Source organism: Heterodontus francisci, chromosome 1 (assembly GCF_036365525.1).
Source record: "Heterodontus francisci isolate sHetFra1 chromosome 1, sHetFra1.hap1, whole genome shotgun sequence".
In the NCBI taxonomy this organism is placed as follows: Eukaryota; Metazoa; Chordata; class Chondrichthyes; order Heterodontiformes; family Heterodontidae; genus Heterodontus; species Heterodontus francisci.
The window spans coordinates 69,862,439-69,885,075 of NC_090371.1; positions in this window are offsets into that span (position 1 = coordinate 69,862,439).

Consider the following 22,637-nt stretch of genomic DNA (forward strand, 5'->3'; position numbering starts at 1 on the left):
CACCATTAACAATGTTAACTAACATGGGGACCAGTAGGGAAGTTACGTGATTAGCAATTTAATGAGATTAGCAACTTTAATGCCACTGGTATCTGACATGCATTGGATGACCATTTTGCTTTGTTGCAATCTTCCTATAATTCTGAGTCATTCAAATCAGCACAATTGCATTTAAAATTCCAGTGGAATATTCCGTTTATATAATTATTATTCTTGAGGAAAGTCTTAATAAAATGTGACATACTTGATTTAAGTGACAGTAATCACAGGTTTTCGAACAGAAGTTGTTCTTCTCCTCTACAGCAACTGAAAAAAATGTCTTAACTGCGATGTCACTTAACTTAATGTAAGCAATTTATTGTTAATAAAAGACACGTATTTCCTTTTTATCTCCCCCTCAGTTGCTCACCCTAACAGTTTGCCTACCATTACGCTTTATGCCTCATTAAAAGATTTTTGAAGTGACATCTGGCTGGGCAAGCAGCATGCCATTAATCTGATTGCTGGCACTCACACCCTTTGAAGCATTTCCAAAGGAACTTTATTCCTTTTTCATAAAACCGTTTCATTTAGTCCTGACTTCACAGGATTTTTCACAACTATAGGCACATCCAAGGTTTGATTTGTGCATTCAAATAATGGAAATGGGTTCTGATGTCTGAATTAAAATAGGACACAAGGTCATATGCACATGAGCCAAGGGGTTGTGGTGGGGGGAGGTGCTGGGGTGGTGAGGGAATCATTACTGTTACTTAAATGTAATTTATGCTTTACTCAGCCCCGCAACTTTCACATGAGCCCGAAGGTCAGTGGAAGAACTTCGATGTGAATATCAGTATTAAAAAAACAAATCTTTATTGACAGATAGAGTTGGGATTCTTCTTTTCATGATCTTGCCTTGGGTTAAACTGTTCGCATGAATATTATGAGTGCAACATTTTAGAATTAGAGCCGAAACAGGAATAAGCACACACCTGATCCATGCATAAAGTTTCAGGCTGTTTTTCCTTTTTGCTGCAATTTAAATAAATGCTCCTTCAAGCATAATCTGATGCAAGTGTAACAATACTTGGCAAATTTGTTGAATTTTTCCAGGTCTAATGCAGTATAAAATGTGTACACAGAGACAATAATGCTTAATTAAAGCTATAGTTTGCCAATGGATTCTGGTATTAAAATATTATAAACGGTACAGTCTTTGTCTTTGGAATATTTCTTTGCTTTCTTATACAACCCATCCCCAGTTAAGTGTTTATATCTGCATCCTGATCTCTGCTCAATGGGGCAAGAAGGGCACACACATTGCCACGGATGTCATCACTGATGCTCTTTAGTCAAAACACCAGGAGGCAGCCATGTGCAGTCTAGAAAACATAAAAATATGACCCTAATCTAACCAAGGCATCAAGGCCAGTCTGGAAAATGGGCACCAGGGCCCAGGATTATAAGTAAAAAAAAAATCTATGTCATTTAACTTTGGCATCTTTCCACTTCTAAATGTCATTCATGCTGTAATTTACAAAATGACATTGCACATAGTCAGACTGAGCATACTGGCCTTCTGTGCACTTTCTTTTTTAAAGGGGATATGTGGATTTGAATCTGAACAGACTGTGTTGTGGAAAAATTTTAATTTGACTTGGAAGTCAGATCTGGCAATCCATGACTTTTACACATGATCAAAACTGGAAAGCTGCCAATGGAAATAGATTTACATGATGCAATACAAGGTGTATTTGGAATGAAAACAGCTCCAAATGAAGCCCAAATCCTGATTTCCAATGTAGTGCAATCATGTCTAGAGGTCGAGTGTCACAAGTACCTGACCAATTGGCCTGTAATACTGGGGGCAACTCCTGCAAGTTTATATTATCGGAACATGTTCAGCTGAGCACACTGATAATGATAATGATGATGATGATGATGATGCACTGGTACTTATACAATGCAACATCTTAGTCTGGCAGTACGCAAGCATCAAGGAGATTAGTGTCCTTGAGAAAATGCAACGGAGAATGACATAAATGATTCTGGTTATCAGATATAATCGAGTTACAAGCATGGTCAATGATTCATGGTGATCAAATAAGTCAAATTCTGTTTTCTAATTGCATGGGGATCTGGGATATTTACAAAGGTTTTGGAGATCACATTTTGAAAATCTGTCAATCATGTTAAATGAGGACCTCTGGTTTTGGTTATGACGGAAAGTTTAGGAAATTGTACTTACTTTCATTAGAACAGAGAATGTGTGATTGTTCAATTTTGATTTTCAAAATAATAAAGTGAATTGACAAAGCTGATCTGGACAATTTGTTCACAATGAAAAAGGGTTCAAGTACCAGAGGATACAAACTAAAATTGAGAAAGTTGGGTGTACGAAAACTTGAGTAGAGCTTTACCTTGGGTAGAGGCATTTTTGCAGAATGTTTTAAGAGATATCACTGGTGATTTTTATTTCTGAACATCCCAATTAATATTTGAAGATGGGGAAGTAACAATTAAAAATATAGTCTCAGTTCCTTTTGCCCAGATTGTGGCAGATGCAGAGCTCACTTGATTTTTCTCCTCAATGGAAATTCCTCAAGGCGAAACTTCCATCTGAAACAAGCAGAAGCCTCATGAAAAGATGCAAATTGTTGTGTGATGCCATTAAGATACCAATGGGGATTCCAAACCTTAAGGGGAGAATTTTAATGGAGAACAGTGAACGGAGTGAGAGAGCAGTTAAGGTGAAGTAGCTCCATTTCCTGCTCTGTTCCTGCCAATAAGATGCCCATCGGACTTCTTTTTTAATTCATTCATGGGATGTGGGCGTCGCTGGCCAGGCCAGCATTTATTGCCCATCCCTAATTGCTCTTGAGAAGATGGTGGTGAGCTGCCTTCTGGAACTGCTGCAGTCCATGTGGGGTAGGTACATCCACAGTGCTGTTAGGAAGGGAGTTCCAGGATTTTGACCCAGCGACAGTGAAGGAATGGCGATATAGCTCCAAGTCAGGATGGTGTGTGACTTGGAGGGGAACTTGCAGGTGGTGGTCTTCCCATGCATTTGCTGCCCTTGTCCTTCTAGTTGGTAGAGGTCGCGGGTTTGGAAGGTGCTGTCTAAGGAGCCTTGGTGCGTTGCTGCAGTGCATCTTGTAGATGGTACACACTGCTGCCACTGTGCGTCAGTGGAGGAGGGAGTGAATGTTTGTAGATGGGGTGCCAATCAAGCAGGCTGCTTTGTCCTGGATGGTGTCGAGCTTCTTGAGTGTTGTTGGAGCTGCACCCATCCAAGCAAGTGGAGAGTATTCCATCAGACTCCTGACTTTCTTTTTCTTTCTCAGAGCCTCATAAGGGAAGTTATGGGACTGAACTTTAACTTGTAGAAATGTGGGGGTTTGGGAGTGACTGGGGGTTAAAAGCGGAGAAATTGACCCCGCACCTTTGCTCCAACCCACTGACTTCTGCATTGCTTTTCGCCAATGACTGTGCTCTCCTGGCCCACAGTCAGTCAGACCTGCAACGTATAACAACACGTTTTTCTGAGGCGACACAGCTCTTCGGACTAAAAATCAGTTTAAAGAAAACTGAAGTCCTCCATCAACTTGCGCCCCAAGAAGAATACAGACCATCAAGCATTGTCATCGAGGGAACCGAGCTAAATGCCATCAAGCAATTTACGTACTTAAGGAGCATCATTTCATTTGATGCCACCATAGACAAGGAAGTGGACAATAGGCTCTCAAAAGCATCAGTACATTCGGCAGACTTGACAAATGAGTGTAGAGTAACCACAGCCTCAGAGCGCAGACCAACTCAAAGTGTACAAAGCCGTAGTCCTCACCACCCTTCTATATGGTGGCGAGTCAGGGGTCCTATACCGCCGTCATGTATGCCTTCTAGAGTGCTTCCATCAGCGCTGCCTCCGCAGCATCCTCAAGATCCGCTGGTAGGACCACATCACAAACATTGAAGTCCTGGAAACAGCCAACATCACCAGCATTGAGGCCATTTTCCTGCAAAGCCAACTGCATTGGGCGGGTCACATTGCCCGGATTGACGACAGTCACCTGTCCAAGATTGTGTTGTATGGAGAACTGACCACTGGTAAAAGGAAGAGAGGGGCCCCATGCAAACATTTCAAGGACTCCCTGAAGAAGTCCATCTCTGTGTGCCACATCAACCACAGCCAGTGGGAAGCATAGGTCATAGATCGTGATGCCTGGAGATGCTACATCAGGAGGCGGCAGACACCTTTGAGACTGAGTGAAGAACCAGCATGAAAGAGAAAAGGAGGAGAAGGATAGAACCATTTGCCCCCAGCAGCGACTACACTTTCACTTGTACCCACTGTGGGAAAATCTGCCAGTCACGGATAGGCCTGACTAGCTACCAACAGGCCTGCAACCGATGACTACAACCTTCCCAAAATCTTCGTCAATGAAGAAATGCCAAGAGATTAGGCAGTATGTGAGCAACCCCCTCAGGAGAGGATTGTCAATTTCAATATGTTAATCGCTCAATTACAGTAATATTAGCATGGGTTTAGCGATTTCACTTCCTGGATCTTGCCAGTGACATCAAGGTGAAAACACAATGGCAATTGAGGGGGCTTAAGACATGCCAGGGAAATAGGCAAAGTGCTTAACCTCATAGCTGCTTTCTTGCCTGCTTGTGTGAAAGGTTTTGTTCACAATACTTTACGCTGAGTGATTACTTTCACATCTTTGGAGGTCTGTATGTCTGATTTTCACTTTGGAGCTCTGGTCTGTCAGATCACTATGGGTGCTGCTTATGCTCACTGAGGACCAAGATGACCAGCAGCATCTACAGCATTGCTCGGAGCAGGAGCAGCAGAAAGAGCAGCAGCAGGAGCAGCAACACCTGCTCCTCACAGACCTGCAGCACCACAGGAGAGAGGGGATAAGCAGACAAAAGAAAGAAAGAGCAGCTTGCAGGAGACCATACCTGCAACATAGGATGTACAGGCAGAGGACCAGTTCTTCGGTGTCTCAGGAGGTTCAGGGTCTTATGTCAGATGGTGGCAGGCATTTGCAGCCTGCTGGAACAAGACCCGCTGCTAAAGGGATCTGGTGGACAGGCTTTTCCGATGGTTGTCAAAGGTATGACTACCCCTCAATTTCTTTGCATCTGGCTCCTTCCAGGGCTTTGCCAGAGACATTTGAAGGATCTTGCACTTGATCGCCCATAGATGATTGAGAGAGGTAACTGATGACTTGTTTGCTAGGGCAGGCAATTATGTCAACTTTACCACTGATTATGCCATCAGAATGAGCAGGCGCTTGAGTTTGCAGCTTTGGTTGGCTTCCCCAAGTGCAAGGCATCATCAACTGCACACATGTGGCAATTAAAGCACCCCAGATCATCCAGGAGTACTTGTAAGGAATTCCACTCCATCAATGTGTGCACCCAAAACAATGCAGGTGTTCACAAGATTCCTGGGCAGCTGCTACTCTGATATTTTCATCCTGTGGCAGTCTACCCTCCCTCATCGCTTCTCACCTGAAAGCAGACTTACCGTCTGGCTGCTCAGAGACAAGTGATACCCACTTAAAATGTGGCTGACGACACCCATGAAGAATCCAACCAATGAAGCCCAGGAGCGAGACAATGAAAGCCATCTGAGAACCAAATGTGTAATTGAGCAAACCATCGGCATTCTGAAGGTGTACTTCGTGTGCCTGGACAGATCTGAACGTGCCCTCCAATACGCATCAGCCAGGCTGTCCAGAATGGTCATGGTTTGTTGCATTCCGTAGAACATTGCACAACTGTGAGATTTGGATCTGCAGGAGGAACAAAACACAGAGCCACTTCAGATGATTCCAAAGAGGAGGAGGTGGATGTTGAAGTGGCCAAGGTGCTAGCAGTGGCGCACATTGCTGTCCAGGCTGCCTGGGATGCCCTCGCTATTGTGAGGTTCACTTAGGTTCCACCAGTCCACATATCTGGCAGCCACATCCAAAAGCCACTTTCCCATCATCCCCTTGCCCCAACATAAAGCAGTCCTGCAAAGAGCCAACCCTCCCTTTCACAGACCCCACCCCATTATTCAGCATCAGTTTATGTTTAACCATTCATTGCAAATGAAAAGGTCACTTGCCAGGCAGCAACTAAAAATGGGCAACATGGGAAAGTGGTGGAAATAATTAATATTTATGTGACTCAAATATAAATCAGAAACTCAGCAATCCAACATGTGCACAGCTTTGTGTAGCTCCATAAATCTTTACTTCTCCTCTTCCCAGCACTTTGATGTGATGCAACGCCTGTGACTTCAGCAGAGGTAGAGACTGCTAGGGCAGACTCAGCCATCAGGATATAAGGCAGCACGTGGGCCACCAACTGAGGTTGGGGGGTGGGGGTGGGGAGGTAGTGGGGTGAGGGTGGTTTAATACATAAGAAATGAAAATGCTTTGAGCCGAGTCCCCACTTCCATCTCCCCTCTCCCCCTCATCCCGCTCATTACCCACCCTCACTTCCCTGCTAGCAATGAACTGGAAAACACTTTGCTGCCGACCAGTGGAACAATGAATGGCTAAGTCTATGGTTTCATCATTTCTGCTTAACATTCATAGTGTGCAATCCATTGGTGAGCGCCTGTATGAACTCATTTGACTGGCATGCTTAATGCTCCATGCAGGTGACTACTCTTTCCACGGATGATGACATCATTGCAAAGGCCTGCAATATCAGTCCACTCATGCTTGAGACAGACTCCCCAATCTCTCTGTAAGCACATACAGTGATACTGGACTCTTTGCCAGAACATCGCACATTCTTTGCTGCTGCTCCAGAAGTATCCTCTTCATCAATGGCACCCAACGTTCAGCAGCTTCATCCAGCTGAGCAAAGCTTGGAGCATCCTGTGGCCTCCAACATGGACTCTCCACTAATGTCCCTGTCTCTCCACCATCTGCTCTTGCTCACTTGTGATGTGTAAGTCAGCAGGTGAAAACCCAACAATTGTCCTTACTGGTACCACTGACATGTCAGCTTAAGTCTTGTGATGGTGCATCTCAGAGGTGTCATTGTCATCCTCTGGCCACCTCCTGTGAAACACTTGAAGATCCTATGGCACGTTAAAGCCATGATTTAGAACTGTCAAGGCAAGAATGTTTTAACTGATCATTCTGCTCATGATCACATTTTACTCACTGCTGACATCAAGTCAGCATGAATGAGTGTTGTATGCCACGTGACTGTCTGATATTTCATTTTGTCACCAGATAAATGGGAGGCCTCCATCTCCCTCTCCTTGATGGCCGAGCATGCTGAAACTGTGCTGATGTCCAGCACCTCCTCCTCTGCAATTGTCAGTTGAGAGACGGCTGGAGGGCTACCTCTGATTCTCTCCCTCATGCTCTGTGCTCTCTTCTCCTGCAAGGAGGGAAAGAAGAGACCTTTGAGTGAGAGTAATGGCATGTGCAGATGAGATGGATGCAGAGTATTTATTGAGTGTAACTATGAGGGAAAGGTATGATGATGCATAAAGATAAGGGTGCATGTCAGTGGTGAATGGGCAAATGCGCATGTGAGGAATTGCACAGACAGAGAGGAATGGGTGCTCCTGCAAGATAGGTTGGTGTGAAGACTGATGTCCTGGAGTAGGCTTAGGAATACAGAGTGAGAGGGTTGGTATGATACACACATCAGGATGTGGTTGAACATGCCACTGTACTCACTTATTCAGCTTTTTGCATTGAATCCATGAGCTAGCACCATACTCCTGCTGCTGACTTCCTCTGCTACCTCCAGACATGTTTTCTTTGTTTCACTAGCAGGCTTCTTCTTCCTGTTGGCAGGGAACTGTTGGCATCACATTCAGGGAGGCGTCACTAAAACGAGGTGCAACCTTTGAACATGTATCCTCCCTTCTGTTAATTCATTGCTGTACACTCCCATTTCCAGAATCCATAAAATTTCTTGTTTGCAATGTCCCTTTAAATACTGGAGTTGAAATCAACTCATGGAGGTCATCATCCACTAATTAACCTGCTCACACTAATTAACCAGGAAACCCAGAAATCACAAAGTAATGCATTGGCTGTGTTAAAAAGCGACTGACAGATGGGTTGTATTAGGTTTCTCGCATGCTATCTGGAGCCCCCACTGCTCCCAATGTGTCAGCAACTTAAAATCCAGCCCATGGTCTCCCCTCCCACAGACTCCCCACTCCCATGAGATCCTCCCTAAATCCCCTCTCTGTTAGTTATCTAGAAGTCAGGGGCAGCCAAGGACCTCTCTACCTTTCACTGCCAGCAGTCGCTATGTGCCCTTTTTCTGCCCGTTCCAGACAGGAAGCAGACTGGCGGCATTTAAATGAGTCCTTGGAGTTAGCAGACAGCCAGCAAGTAAGTTTCAGATGAACCTCACCCCATCACAGCCGAAACCTGTTCCAGGTTAAAATCGACCTCTGCAACTTGAAGAATCCTACTCCTTGCTCCCACTCTACCCGAAGTATGGGTAGGTAGAAGTTGTTGGGTGGCCATTTCAAACAGTATTTAAAAGGGGTCTCAGCTACTGTCATGTAAAACTGTACAGAACCTTTGGATACATTTATGCTGTACTAGTGTGGGGTTATTTTGCCCTAAGGTTAGTAGAAGTTTTTTTTTTGTTTTTCAAGTCTCTAAACTTTAAAGGGGCTTGCGCATATTTCTATCTGGGGGTATTTGTAGGATCAGGTCAACATACCTGGAGTTCTTTAAGGGACAATGTAAAAGGAGGCTTCATTATCCAGAAAGGCAGTGGCAGAATGATGTCACAATTCTGCAAGAAGACCTGCAGCCAACTGCTACAGTGAGAGCAGCACAATCTGTTGCAGGCAAGGTCACTTCACTTTGCCTTGGGCTCCTTCAGGCTGCCACAGGGAACAGCAGAATCATCTGCCAATCCACAAATCATGGTTGAATTAAACAGATAACTGATGTATTGTTTTCTAGAGCAATCAGATTCAACACTTTCCCTCGACACAGCTGAATGCAGCAGGATAGGGCTTTGGTGTTGATGCAGATTGCAGGCTGACCAAGTCCAGGGCCTTATTGACTGCAGCACCAAGCGTGCTTATTTGCAAGATGCATCTGCCTTCATTAAAAGTATCGCTGCAATCATTCAACTGGTGTGTAATGAGCATTTGTGCATCATGAAGGTCTGTGCTCACTTCCATGATTCATTTACATTGAATCAGAAAACCACTGCCCCATTGTACAACAATTTAAAAGGTTACTGTTCAGAAATGATGACTAACCCCTTTAAATCTGATGTCTGACATCTCTTAGGAACCCACTTTTGGCAGCAGAACTCTGCCACAACCAGATCTGTGGTTCGAATAGGGCAGTGGTTTTCAAAGTGTGGTCAGCGAGGAACCTCCAGGTGATCTGTGGGCTGTTCCAAAATGCACGTCACTGATACGCAATGCCACGGATGAGGCCATGTGAGAGAACAGGCCAGAACCTTCATCCCCACCACTGGCGTGACATCACACAACCAGACTAGGTGTGTAGATGAGGGTAAAGCAGTTGATATAGTCTACATGGATATCAATAAGGCTTTTCATAAGGTTCCACATGGGAGATTGTTCAAGAAGGTAAGAACCCATGGGATCCAGGGCAATTTGGTAAATTGGATCCAAAATTGACTTAGTGGCAGGAGGCAGTGGGTGATGGTCGAGGGTTGTTTTTGTGATTGGAAGCTTGTGACCAGTGGTGTACCACATGGATCGGTGCTGGGACCCTTTCTGTTTGTAGTGCACATTAATGATTTAGATGTGAATATAGGAAGTATGATCAGTAAGTTCGCAGATGACACAAAAATTGATGGTATCATAAATAGTGAGGAGGAAAGCCTTAGGACAATATAAATGGGCTGGTAAGATGGGCAGAGCAGTGGCAAATGGAATTTAATCCTGAGAAGTGTGAGGTGATGCAGTTTGGTAGGATGAACAAGGTAAGGGAATATACAATGGATGGTAGGACCTTGGGAAGTACAGAGGGTCAGAGGGACCTTGGTGTACTTGTCCATAGATCACTGAAGGCAGTAGCACAGGTAGATAAGTTGGTTCGGAAGGCATATGGGATATTTGCCTTTATTAGCCGAGGCATAGAATATAAGAGCAGGGAGGTTATGATGGAGCTATATAAAACGCTAGTTAGGCTAGTTAGCTGGAGTACTGTCTACAGTTCTGGTTACCACACTATAGGAAGGATGTGATTGCACCGGAGAGGATGCTGAGGAGATTCACCAGGATGTTGCCTGGGCTGGAGCATTTCAGCTATGAAGAGAGACTGGATAGGTTAGGGTTGTTTTCCTTAGAGCAGAGAAGGCTGAGGGGGGACCTGATTGAGGTATAAAAATTATGAGGGGCATTGATAGGGTAGATAGGAAGAAACTTTTGCCCTTAGCAGAGGTGTCAATAACCAGGGGGCATAGGTTTAGGGTAAGGGGCAGGAGATTTAGAGGGGATTTGAGGAAAAACATTTTCACCCAGAGGGTGGTTGGAATCTGGAACACTGCCTGAAGGAGTGGTAGAGGCAGGAACCCTCACAACATTTGAGAAGTATTTAGATGAGCACTTGAAAAGCCATAGCATACAAGGCTATGGGCCAAGTGCTGGAAAATGGGATTAGAGTAGATAGGCTTGATGGCAGCGTGGCCACGATGAGCCAAAGGGCCTGTTTCTGTGCTGTATAACTCTATGACTCAATGACCAGTTCCCATGTGCATGGCAGAGGTTATCGTAAGCGTGAGCAACAACATTATAGTTTTGTAAGCAAGATTTGTGTTGCTGTTGATTTTGTTTGATTAATATAGATGTAAGATGTGTATTAGTTACTCAGAAGATTATTGTCATGGTTTTATAGCACATATTAGAATGTTTTAAATAAACATGTTCCCTTGTAGTACTAATGTTCATAATATGGAAAATTTCTATACTTTTGTTTCTGGATTGAATTAATAGTTTACTATGATATTTAATTTAACAATGAACGCACATAAATGCACATAGAAAGCACAAAAATATTTAGTTTCCATAAGTCTATAGGCTTTTGCTGGTTGGCTTGTGTAACGTCACCCCGTGAAGCATCTGGCCTGTTCCCTCATATGGCCTCACCACGGCTCGGACAACGTATCCGAGCTGCTTGCGGCATCGTTGTTTCCAGTAAACTGTTTAGTCTATGTTTTGTTTTTTGTCAGTGCTTCAACAGCTGTAATTTTTTGTGCAAATTGAACACTTTGACTGCAATTCCCAGAATACCCCGGTTTAAAACATTTTTTAAATTTTCCAAAAGTACGGATTATTAGCTTAAATTGTGGAGCTTGAGATGAGACTCACCAGCTTGGAACCAAACATCGCCTCATTGGTGTCACATTAAAAGCGGTGTCATTCTTCCAACTAATTCTGATGAGTATTCTTTGTGGTGGCAAGCAAAAGCAGTTAGGGCAGGATTGATAGGTGGTCCGCAGGATCTTTTGCCCTGCCTAACTGGTCCACAAATAAAAAGTATGAGAACCACTGAACTGGAGCCTGTTAGGTGTCAGCATCAGCTCAGTTGGTAGCATTCTAATCTCTGTCTCAACAAGTTGTGGATTCAAGTCCCATTTCAGAGGCCTGAGCACAAGTTGTAGGTTGCCAGTCACTGCAGTGCTGAAGGAGTTCTGCACTGACAGAGGTGCTGTTTTGCAGATGAAATATTAAACCGAAGCCACAACTGGCTTTTCAGGTGGGTGTAAAAAAAAAGCTCATGGCATGATTTTGAAGCGGAGCAGCGATTTCTCCCTGATATCCTGACGCACATTCATCCCTCAACCAACATCATTAAAAAACAGATTATCTGGTCATTATCTCATCGTTGTTTGTGTGAGCTTGTTGTGTACAAATGGACCGCCGTATTTCCTACATTACAACAGCGATCACACTTCAAAAAGTACTTATTGGCTGCAAACCATTTCAGGACGTCCGGAAGTCATTAAAGGCACTATGGCCGGAGTTTTACACCCCCCCCCCCCCCCCAAAGAGCGGGATGGTGGCGGGGTGAGAGGGTGGGGGGTGCCTAAAATGGAGTGGAAGGCTCGGGGGCCTTTCCCAGCCCGCTTCCACCTCTGCCACCATTTTATGCAGGGCGGCGGCGGCGAGAAATGGCCTGCCCACCCCAGGCCAATTAAGGCCCTTAAGTGGCCAGTTAATGGCCACTTAAGGGTCTCCGCCTGCTGCCATGGGGATTTTACTGTTGGCAAGCGGGTGGCCCAGGCCCAAGAAAAGCCGCCTGTCAAAAGTAGGTGGCTTTCTGATGGCCTGGGTGGTCACTCATGGTCAGGCATCCTGTGCCTGATGAGGGTCACCCCCAATGCCCAAACCACCCGCAACGCCCAACACACACCCCGTCCCCCCAATTAACCACCCTTGCTTCGGCGGGGCCCCACTGATCACCCCTGGCGAGGCCCCAAAAACACTTACCTTTCACCAGGGCCGTCTTCCACTTCATGTGGAAGCTGGGTTGCAGTCCCAGCAGTGGCCACTGCTCCTGGTTGCGCTGCTGGGACTAATAGCTACTGACCCCCTGATTGGCCAACAGCTCCATTAGGTGGGACTTCCTGCCTCAATCAGGTGGAAGTCCCACCTCAGACCAATTAAGGGCCTGGGGACCGTAAAATGTGGTTTGGATCCCCAAGCCAGACAAGGGCAAAATTCTGGCCTATATGTAGTTTTCAATGGTTTGATTGATCTGGGTTTGATTGTATTAGTCTGTCCACTAATCAGTGTTCACTGTGTTTGATTGCTTAAGCCTAGTGTTTTGAAACTGAAACTAAAAAGAGAGGCTGGAAAGTTCTAGTAAACACAAGAGTGTTCTGAAAGACATTATACATAAATCTTGTAAGTGCTGAGATATTTTAACGTTCTGTAAATAAACCTGTTGTTAATTTAGAATTCGTGTCATATCTGCATTGCTCAGAGATAAATCAGACAGACAAAATATCCAACAAACCAGTGAAAACATAACGTGGGAGCTTGTTGTGCACAACTGACCACTGTATTTCCTACATTGCAACAGCAATTATACTTCAAAAAGTGTTTAATTGGATGTAAACCATTTTAGCATGTCCTGTTGTCATTAAAGGTACCATACAATTTATTTATTTATTTATATGGAAGATTTTTTTCTTTCTTTCTGTCTGATTGAGCAGACGATTTGAGTTCTGAAACTACAATTCAGGTTCCTCCAATGCAGCTGAGAAATAGTGTCCCATATGATTTTTCTTTGTTGTGAAGTTCTTAACCTTGCTTTGTAAAAGGTTTGCGCATAGAGCCACCATTGGAGGGCAGCTTTTAGATCAATGAGAAAGAAAACACCGATGCATAAGAACATACAAAAATGACCATCTGGTAAAGAGCAGCTAATCCATCGATCCTATCCCATATTGTCATGGTGCAACTGTGCATCATAACTTATATTGCCCGCTCTCCTCCTCCCTCCACTACAACCACCCATCTATCAGCAGCTTCACCACCTCCTGGGAAAGGCAAAAGAAAATTCAGAGAGAAACCTGAGACCAGCTGAAGAGCAAAAAAATTTGGGAAATTGATATAGCGAATGCAAAGCACTTGGGGAAAGGCACAACCATTGCTTGCAGTTTGAGCTGTTAAGCTGCAGCTCATTGAAGAAAGAACTTAAGCTCAACAATGCATGTTGGTCTGCATTAATAGCTATATCCAACATATACCCTCATTCTTACATCTGCGCAAATACCAATATTGATCTTTATGTCAACTAACAATACAGGATCACCAATTATGACAGGAATGCTCTCTGTACATAGAACTTTCAAACTTCATTGTGATTTTCCTGGCTTACGGAAAAGTGTGACCCCATTAGGTCCTGTCTAAAGTGCATCTTACCTGCTCTAATGCTTCTCTGAGGACATCCTCCCAGTGGCTGCAGCATGGAAACAGGTAGAGTGCTACGGCTTGTGGTCAGGAACTCTAAGAGCTCAGGCATGAAAGTTAGCAGCTGTAGACTGCATCAACTGGGCATCAGCTGGAGCAGGAAAGTTCAACTTGCTTTCCTCACCAAGGCAGGCTGCAGGATGCAGAGGTGTTGCCATCCTGAGTCATAGTATCAGTTTCCATTCTCTTTCCATTACTATCCCAATTACTGGGATGCAATAGCTCTTGGGAAAGCATAGTCTGGGAGATCACTGATTCATTGGAAAGCCCGATTTGATTTTTCAGCTGACAGCTGTGCAGCTTCTGCAGGAGTCAATAATGCCAGCAGCAGGATCTCTAGAAGCATGGGGATGCTCAGTACTGAGGCCACCCAGCCTTTGGGCTCCATCATCTCCTCTGGATTGGACATGTTCTCCTACAGCCTGATCTCCCACAGATCAGTAGTAAGGATTAATGTGAATATGCCTTTTTCTATCCAGTCTCCCTGTACCTGCAGGTTTTTTGCTTCTTCCTCCTGATATGAGGCAGTTGAGCAACATAATGCCATCTCATTAACATAAAAGCAAATTACTGCAGTGCTAGAAATCTGAAATAAAAACAGAAAGTGTTGGAAATACTCAGCAGGTCTCACAGCATCTGTGGAGAAAGATACAGAGTTAACGTTTCTGATGAAAGGTTACAGACCTGAAAGGTTAACTTGGTAGTACAGAACTTAAGTATTGCTGGAAAAAGAGACAAGCAGTCAAAGCTTTTCATCTTGTACTCATCAGGACAGATGCAGGAATGCCAAATTTCAAAGGGAGCAACAATTTATACTGCACAAGAAAAGGGGGTACTGATTGTTTGGCAAGTTGACTCTGATTGGTCAATGTGTTGCCATGAAGAATGCACATGTTCCGCATGCTTTGTTTAATTCAAAAAGGCACAATGCCTGGGCATGCTCCTTTTGCCTGCAGAGGACAGGTCCCTGTGAATGAATATATGTCACTTCTAGCAAGCATACATGAGCCACACTGTATGCCTGACTGATAATCATAAATGGGTTGTTAGTGCAATTCTTAGCACACTCGGGATTGTTCAGTAAGTGCTGTCCAATTGTGGAACCATATTTAACGTTAGACATTATGTTCTGAGTTTTGCAAGTTTGGGTTGGTTGAGTACGATCAGTACTCTGCCTATTGAGAACAGCCGAAGGGAAATGGTGTTTGATATGGTCTGCCAGCCATTGGAACGTATGGCCTACATACCTGGCATCGCTCTGGCACTGGAATTCATATACCACATTATGCATTTGTGTGATAGGCTGAACATCTTTTTGGCTTGATGGCAATATCCTGCTCGTATTAAATTCTTGACAAGCAAGGGGGTTATTAGGTGTAGGTGGAAATGTGGAGTAATCAGCTCCTAATTGGCATGTTTGTATGTTAGTGTAAAATACCACTTGTGTTGCACCTGCATAGCAGCAGTGTGAAACGGCTAGCTTCACCTGTTGCTCAAATTGTTGAGATACCTTACCCTTCCAGGGTAATTTCAGGCAGACTGGGCACTTTTCTGGTCCAAAAGTCAGGGCCTTATTCCGATTTGTGAGTATGCACGAACATTTCCTTTACTGGCCATGCTTGCTGTCCATTTTGTCTGCTAGTGCCACCCAAATATATTACACCTCCCTAACAGCACTGTGGGTGTACCTACACCACATAGACTGCAGCAGTTCAAGAAGGCTGCTCACCTTCTCAAGGGAAATTAGGAATGGGTAATTAATGCTGGCCTTGCCAGTGCTGCTCACATCCCAAGAATAAATAAAAAAGGCAATGCAGCGCTCGCTGTGGCAGTGGGTTGAAGGTCTTGTTGCAGGAAGCCCCACAAATTTGTGACAGCCTCCCTAGAAAAGCCGAGACTCCTTCAGTACTGCTTCTTAGGTATGCATCAATTTGTTATCCTGGGCATTTAGATTCTACTGGGAGGGTTTGTGGGGGGTGGGGTGGTGGGTGGTGTTGTTGAATAGGATTCTTATGAGCAGACCTCCCATTTTATCTGGTCTCCCTGCCGGTTCATTTGTTTATTTATCCAGTTGCCACAACTCCTCTTCCTCTGGACAAAATAGAATTGCCAGAAGAAGAAAAAAAATTGTTGTCAGGTGCCCCTTAAGATTTTGGTCTCCACAGCACTTTGAAATCATCCAGAAAGCCAAAAAAAATTATAATCTACCCCGCAAAATGTCTCCCAAACCTTTGCAACATTTTAAATGAGAAGAGGCAAGTTTCACTTGAAATTAGAATTAGAATTAGAATATTACAGCGCAGTACAGGCCCTTCGGCCCTCGATGTTGCGCCGAGCTGTGAAACCATCTGACCTACACTATTCCATTTTCATCCATGTGTCTATCCAATGTCCACTTAAATGCCCTTAAAGTTGGCGAATCTACTACTGCTGCAGGCAGGGCATTCCACGCCCTTACTACTCTCTGAGTAAAGAAACTACCTCTCACATCTGTCCTATATCTATCACCCCTCAACTTGAAGCTATGTCCCCTCGTGTTTGCCATCACCATCCGAGGAAAAAGACGCTCACTATCCACCCTATCTAACCCTCTGATTATCTTATATGTCTCTATTAAGTCACCTCTCCTCCTCCTTCTCTCCAACGAAAACAACCTCAAGTCCCTCAGCCTTTCCTCGTAAGACCTTCCCTCCATACCAGGCAACATCCTAGTAAATCTCCTCTGCACCCTTTCCATAGCTTCCACATCCTTTCTATAATGCGGTGACCAGAACTGCACGCAATACTCCAGCTGCGGTCTCACCAGAGTCTTGTACAGCTGCAGCATGACCTCGTGGCTCCGAAACTCGACCCCCCTACTAATAAAAGCTAACACACCATATGCCTTCTTGACAGCCCTATTAACCTGGTTAGCAACCTTCAGTGATTTATGCACCTGGACACCAAGATCTCTCTGCTCATCTACACTAACAAGAATCTTCCCATTAGCCCAGTACTCTGCATTCCTGTTACTCCTTCCAAAGTGTATCACCTCACACTTTTCCGCATTAAACTTCATTTGCCATCTCTCAGCCCAGCTCTGCAGCCTATCTATGTCTCTCTGTACCCTACAACATCCTTCGGCACTATCCACAACTCCACCGACCTTAGTGTCATCTGCAAATTTACTAACCCACCCTTCTACACCCGCTTCCAGGTCATTTATAAAAATGACAAACAGCAATGGCCCCAAAACAGATCCTTGCGGTACACCACTAGTAACTAAACTCCAGGATGAACATTTGCCATCAACCACCACCCTCTGTCTTCTTTCAGCTAGCCAATTTCTGATCCAAAGCTCTAAATCACCTTCAACCCCATACTTCCGTATTTTCTGCAATAGCCTACCGTGGGGAACCTTATCAAACGCCTTACTGAAATCCATATACACCACATCCACTGCTTTACCCTCATCCACCTGTTTGGTCACCTTCTCGAAAAACTCAATAAGGTTTGTGAGGCACGACCTACCCGTCACAAAACCGTGCTGACTATCTCTAATGTACTTATTCTTTTCAAGATGATTATAAATCCTGTCTCTTATAACCTTTTCCAACATTTTACCCACAACCGAAGTGAGGCTCACAGGTCTATAATTACCAGGGCTGTCTCTACTCCCCTTCTTGAACAAGGGGACAACATTTGCAATCCTCCAGTCTTCCGGCACTATTCCTGTCGACAATGACGACATAAAGATCAAGGACAAAGGCTCTGCAATCTCCTCCCTAGCTTCCCAGAGAATCCTAGGATAAATCCCATCTGGCCCAGGGGACTTATCTATTTTCACACTTTCCAAAATTGCTAACACCTCCTCCTTGTGAACCTCAATCCCATCTAGCCTCGTAGCCTGAATCTCAGTATTCTCAACAACATTTTCTTTCTCTACTGTAAATACTGACGCAAAATATTCATTTAACACTTCCCCTATCTCCTCTGATTCCACACACAACTTCCCACTACTATCCTTGATTGGCCCTAATCTAACTCTAGTCATTCTTTTATTCCTGATATACCTATAGAAAGCCTTAGGGTTTTCCCTGATCCGATCCACCAATGACTTCTCGTGTCCTCTCCTTGCTCTTCTTAGCTCTCCCTTTAGATCCTTCCTGGCTAGCTTGTAGCTCTCAAGCGCCCTAACTGAGCCTTCACGTCTCATCCTAACATATGCCTTCTTCTTCCTCTTGACAAGCGCTTCAACTTCTTTAGTAAACCACGGCTCCCTCGCTCGACAACTTCCTCCCTGCCTGACAGGTACATACTTATCAAGGACACGCAGTAGCTGCTCCTTGAATAAGCTCCACATTTCGATTGTTCCCATCCCCTGCAGTTTCCTTCCCCATCCTACGCATCCTAAATCTTGCCTAATCGCATCATAATTTCCTTTCCCCCAGTTATAATTCTTGCCCTGAGGTATATACCTGTCCCTGCCCATCGCTAAGGTAAACCTAACCGAATTGTGATCACTGTCACCAAAGTGCTCACCTACATCTAAATCTAACACCTGGCTGGGTTCATTTCCCAGTACCAAATCCAATGTGGCATCGCCCCTGGTTGGCCTGTCTACATACTGTGTCAGAAAACCCTCCTGCATACACTGGACAAAAACTGACCCATCTAAAGTACTCGAACTATAGTATTTCCAGTCGATATTTGGAAAGTTAAAGTCCCCCATAACAACTACCCTGTTACTCTCACCCCTGTCGAGAATCATCTTCGCTATCCTTTCCTCTACATCTCTGGAACTATTCGGAGGTCTATAAAAGACTCCCAACAGGGTAACCTCACCTCTCCTGTTTCTAACCTCAGCCCATACTACCTCAGTAGACGAGTCCTCAAACGTCCTTTCTGTCGCTGTAATACTCTCCTTGATTAACAATGCCACACCCCCCCCTCTTTTACCATCTTCTCTGTTCTTACTGAAACATCTAAATCCCGGAATCTGCAACATCCATTCCTGCCCCTGCTCTACCCATGTCTCCGAAATGGCCACTACATCGAGATCCCAGGTACCAACCCATGCTGCAAGCTCACCCACCTTATTCCGGATGCTCCTGGCGTTGAAATAGACACACTTTAAACCAGGTTCTTGCTTGCCAGCGCCCTCTTGCTTCCTTGTAACCATATCCCTGACCTCACTACTCTCAACATCCTGTACACTGGCACTACAATTTGGGTTCCCATTCCCCTGCTGAATTAGTTTAAACCCCCCCGAAGAGCATGTAATAGCTGACCTTTACCACCTGTGGCTTCTGGTAGGCTTGATCAAGTAGCAGTGACACCTGATTAACATGAAAATGGTATTGTAGTTCCAACAACATCAGTTAACCTCGATTTGAATATTTTAATTAAGTCCACTTCTGCCTAACTGAAGGCCTGCCCGAATGTCGGAGACTCACTACCAGCTGTCATGGGTAGGTTTGCTTTTTCTCAATTTCTACCCCACTATCACAGGTGTTCAAGAAAGAGATACATTTAATTTCATTGTTTGAGGCATTTTTTTAGTTTTAATTTTAAATCAGGTTTATTGCATGCAAAGAATAACTAAAATGTTGTCAGGCAAACCCCCCCACCCCCCTCCCCCCAACCTGCCAAGACTGAGGCACGCATGATTTCGTCACATGAACATTAAAACTTAAAATTGCAAGCCCCTGACTGGAAGGACAATTGCATAATACTAGCAGTGTTGGAACCAAAGGGACCCAGTCATTGCTTCCCCAATACACAGAAGAAGTTGTCAGACCAATTTTAGTCACAGTTGGCTGTTGAAATTTGAACTTTCAACAAAGAATTCAAATTCAGAAAGCCGTGTGCTCCTGGAACTGAAGCAGAACCCTCTCCTGTCTGCCTGCACCCATCTCCTTCCCATGGAACTGAATCTTGTGAAAACACATGAAACTCAAAGAGAGAAAGGTCTCCTATGTGAACAAGGTTTTCAAAGAACCCTGATCCCCAATGAAAGTAAGACTACTTACAAAAGGACTAAACTATGAGCTCGAAGCACCGTAACAAAATATTGCCTCAAACTGTTCCACTTTATCTTTTCTTCTTCTCTTTTCTGTCCCTAACTGCATGTGTATATTGGGTGTGCATGCTAGCATGGGCGCGTTGTATATCCGTAGACGTGAACCGTATTGGAGTTTAAGTAAGTTTAATAAATTTCACTTTTCTTCTTTAAGCCAAAGAAAGTCTGTTTGTGCTCATTTCTTTGCCTTATAATTGGAAAGCTGTGAACAATAATTCACAAAGACGGAGCTCAAAACACAGTGGGTTTAAAATTAAACCCTGTTACAGTTAAGACCAGGTGAAGATCGTAACAGACCCCTAGACATCTTTCTCACCTGGTCGTAACAATGTTTTAAATATTAAATTGCAGTGAAGGAAATTAACATTTGACTAATTGAAGCTGAAAGTCTGAGGCAACTGATTTTTCAATGTATTTATGAGCAGCAGAATTTAGAGGAAAGAAGTGATGACAGTGAATTTCCTTGGGCCTTCTTCCACTGTGCCACAGGGAAAGCAGCTACCACCTTTGGCTGACTTGCAAAACTCACTTGGGATAACACCAAGTTGATCCTTAGGACTAAGCTGATGGTTTATTAGGCCTGTGTTTTCAGCACCTTGCTGTATGGCTGTGAAACCTGGGCGACTCACAGCAACCAGGAAAATTAGCTCAATAATTTCCATCTTCGCAGTCTGCGGTGCATTACGGGTATATCCTGGCAAAACAAAATCACAAATGTGGCAGTCCTCTCAAAGGCAGAGCTCCCAAGTGTGTTGGCTCTAATCAAACATGGCGGCTTAGGGGGATCAGACTTGTCTGTAGGATGGAAGACGGTCGCATACCCAAGAACCTTCTGTATGGTGAACTAGCCGGGGCCAGACAACTAGTGGGGCGCCCAAAGCTCCGCTTCAAGGATGCTTGCAAGCGTGACATTAAAGCCCCAAATGTAAACTATTGCACTTGGAGCCCTTAGCTGTTGAAAGAGGAAAATGGCGACACATCCTATGGACTGGTGTGCACTACCGCGATGACCAGTTGCTACAGCAGCTTGGCAACAGGCACCAACATTAAAAACAACAACTCACAGTGTCATTTGGCAGCTTCACGTGCAGCACTTGTGGCAGAACCTGCTTCTCAAGGATTGGCCTTCACAGCTATCAGCAAATGTGTGCCAAGAGAAGATACCCCACCTAAATGGATTGTTTGCTGTCTGTCCATCATCTTTTGTAGATGGAAGGATACCAATCTTTTCTGTTGCACCAACGTAACTTTGATGGAATTTGGCAGAAACCAATCTTACGCTGGTGCAGCAGGAGAAGCTGCAAGGAATTTACCCCAATGTTATCTTGTTGGGTGAGGTACACCAAATCTTCAGACAACTTTCAACTTTGCAATACAAATCACCTTTCCTACTGACGTAAGTGATTGTATTATGTAGGCATTGACAAACAGAATGAAAGGAATAATCAGAAATAGAGGAAATGAGACAGCTGGCCGAAGTGCAGAACAATCTGACAAGCACAATGTGTTGCTCCTATCAACTAGGCATTGAGAGGGCTATGATTCTGTAGTGAATAAACACACTTCTTGCTGTTGTACTAAGCCATACAGCCTAAAAGGTCACCAAAGCCTTTGACCTTGTCAGCAGACGTGGTCTCTTCAGACTACTAGAAAAGATCGGATGTCCACCAAAGCTACTAAGTATCATGACCTCATTCCATGACAATATGAAAGGCACAATTCAACATAGTGGCGCCTCATCAGACCCCTTTCCTATCCTGAGTGGCGTGAAACAGGGCTGTGTTCTCGCACCTACACTGTTTGGGATCTTCTTCTCCCTGCTGCTCTCACATGCATTCAAGTCTTCAGAAGAAGGAATTTTCCTCCACACAAGATCAGATGGCAGGTTGTTCAACTTTGCCTGTCTAAGAGCGAAGACCAAAGTACGGAAGGTCCTCATCAGGGAACTCCTCTTTGCTGACGATGCTGCATTAACGTCCCACACAGAAGAGTGTCTGCAGAGACTCATCGACAGGATTGCGGCTGCCTGCAACGAATTTGGCCTAACCATCAGCCTCAAGAAAACGAACATCATGGGACAGGATGTCAGAAATGCTCCATCCATCAATATCGGCGACCATGCTCTGGAAGTGGTTCAAGAGTTCACCTACCTAGGCTCAACTATCACCAGTAACCTGTCTCTCGATGCAGAAATCAACAAGCGCATGGGAAAGGCTTCCACTGCTATGTCCAGACTGGCCAAGAGAGTGTGGGAAAATGGTGCACTGACACGGAACACAAAAGTCCGAGTGTTTTAAGCCTGTGTCCTCAGTACCTTGCTCTACGTCAGCGAGGCCTGGACAACGTATGTCAACCAAGAGCTACTTCTCAATTCATTCCATCTTCGCTGCCTCCGGAGAATCCTTGGCATCAGGTGGCAGGAACGTATTTACAACACAGAAGTCCTCGAGGCGGCCAACAACCCCAGCATATACACCCTACTGAGCCAGCGGCACTTGAGATGGCTTGGCCATGTGAGCCGCATGGAAGATGGCAGGATCCCCAAGGACACATTGTACAGTGAGCTCGTCACTGGTATCAGACCCACCGGCCGTCCATGTCTCCACTTTAAAGACGTCTGCAAACGTGACA